Source organism: Frankliniella occidentalis, unplaced genomic scaffold, assembly GCF_000697945.3.
Source record: "Frankliniella occidentalis isolate FOCC.00 unplaced genomic scaffold, Focc_3.1 Scaffold12, whole genome shotgun sequence".
Taxonomy (NCBI): Eukaryota; Metazoa; Arthropoda; class Insecta; order Thysanoptera; family Thripidae; genus Frankliniella; species Frankliniella occidentalis.
The window spans coordinates 1,074,324-1,075,914 of record NW_026267142.1 but is presented as its reverse complement, the minus strand read 5'-3'; the positions used below and the strand labels follow the sequence as shown (position 1 = coordinate 1,075,914).

The following is a 1,591-nucleotide window of genomic DNA, read 5'->3' as shown; positions in this document are numbered from 1 at the left end:
TAAAAAGCAAGAAGATAATTCACTTGGCATTTTTCACCAATACCATTCGGGGTCGTACCCATACTACTGCCTATAACCTTGCCCCAGAAAACGGTTTCCTTGGAGAAGCCGAAAGATGTCTTCTCTTTACGAGCGCTGCTTTCTTTATTGCAAGAGGGGGGGGCTATTACACAAACAAATATGTCAGGAAACAGAAAAATCGCGAGTAACACAAGGTAAAAATTTTATCAGGTTTTTCGTAGGAAGATTAGCCATGATTGCAATACAGGCTGTATAAGAATTTCTGGGTGGGTGCAAGGACCACAGCACAGTTTTGTGCGAGTGAGCAGTATTCACTACTGGTCCTGCCTGCCAAAAGGCAATGATACAGATGCATGATACATATACTGTACGGTTTGTGCGCGCGCGCGAGTTTACACACACCCTTTCCTTCTCCACTTCCAGGCTCTAAGCGGCGGACATCCCCGCATGTCTTAACGACTACATCCTCCGCATTAGTGGGGTGTCGCCTCTTTCGTGGAAGTCGCTTCACGGCAAGAGGTTTTGGTGGCGTGAAAACGGGAACATGTTCCTGCAGTGCCACCCCCATCTCTCTTACACACACACCCACACAAGCGAATGCTGGACCAGCTGATGCGCCGGGCGGCAGAGGCCTGGCTGTTCTCAAACATGACAACCCTAAAACAGCCCCTACACATGACCGTGCGCCATTCCGCCCAACCACCACTATCAACACGACTCCCATCTGAATATTTTGACTACAACGCCACTCCCGGCCTGCCACATGTCGACCCTATACACTACACTACAGGCCGCTCCGCCCCGCCACACCACCTGTTCACCGGGGCGGAGCAGCGAGCTTTACGGTGCAACGCGCAAGATGGCGTCGTCCACCGGCGGCGGCAGGCGGGCCACCGACCAGAGCCCGTAGGTGGGCTGTCAGTTACGACAGTGTAAATTCCCACCTGTAAATAAAAAGGTGTCCCGCCGTATATATTTATACTGTTTGGTCAGCAGCTGGCGGAGCCCCCTTTCTCCCCCTCCCTCTCCTCGGAGTATCTGTGTTCGCTAATTTGACAGGTCGGCAAAAAGCGACGCGCGGCTAACTAAGTGGGAGCAGAGCCTCGCGCCCCTCCCTAGTCCCGCTCTCTGCCGCTCCCCACCCCTTTAGCATCGCGCTACTTCCCCTCCCCGCCTCCTGCTATCTTCGTCTCCCTCTTTCCGCCTGCGTTTGTCACCCACGATTCAAACGCCATTTATTTCTCCCTGTTTTGATATCGCGATTCTCCACAGAGGGTGTACACAACTTGTCACAAAAACGTGCATGCGTCATGATACGCCTGCGAGCGCGGTAAAGAGGGAGCGAGGGTGGAGGGAAAAAACTCGCGGGAGGAGGGTGAGAGAGATGGAAGGGAGGGACCGGGAGGGACAGGAAGAGAGAGGGAGAGAGAGAGAGCGCACCCGTGACGAATTTTTAAAAAGCTGCTCGCGCCATGCCGCGCGCCTCCCGATCGCCATGTGTCGCGGACAGATCGAATCAGGGTTTATTGGGATCGAAAAGATCCACACTGTGATAGGCTTTCCGCCCGTG

The 1,591-nt window shown here is 53.9% G+C and overlaps 2 protein-coding genes across 3 annotated transcripts in view; both read right to left on the bottom strand.

The window, feature by feature from the left end:
- Window positions 1-710, bottom strand: part of LOC113213357 (probable small nuclear ribonucleoprotein Sm D2) — a 214,078-nt gene extending 213,368 nt beyond the window's left edge. Inside the window, exon 1 of the mRNA XM_052263542.1 lies at window positions 707-710. The gene's annotated coding sequence lies outside the window, so the exon portion shown is untranslated. The remainder of the gene's footprint in view (window positions 1-706) is intronic.
- LOC127748753 (uncharacterized) overlaps window positions 1-1,591 on the bottom strand; it is a 161,350-nt gene that overhangs the window by 43,503 nt on the left and 116,256 nt on the right. The gene's annotated exons all lie outside the window — the stretch shown is intronic.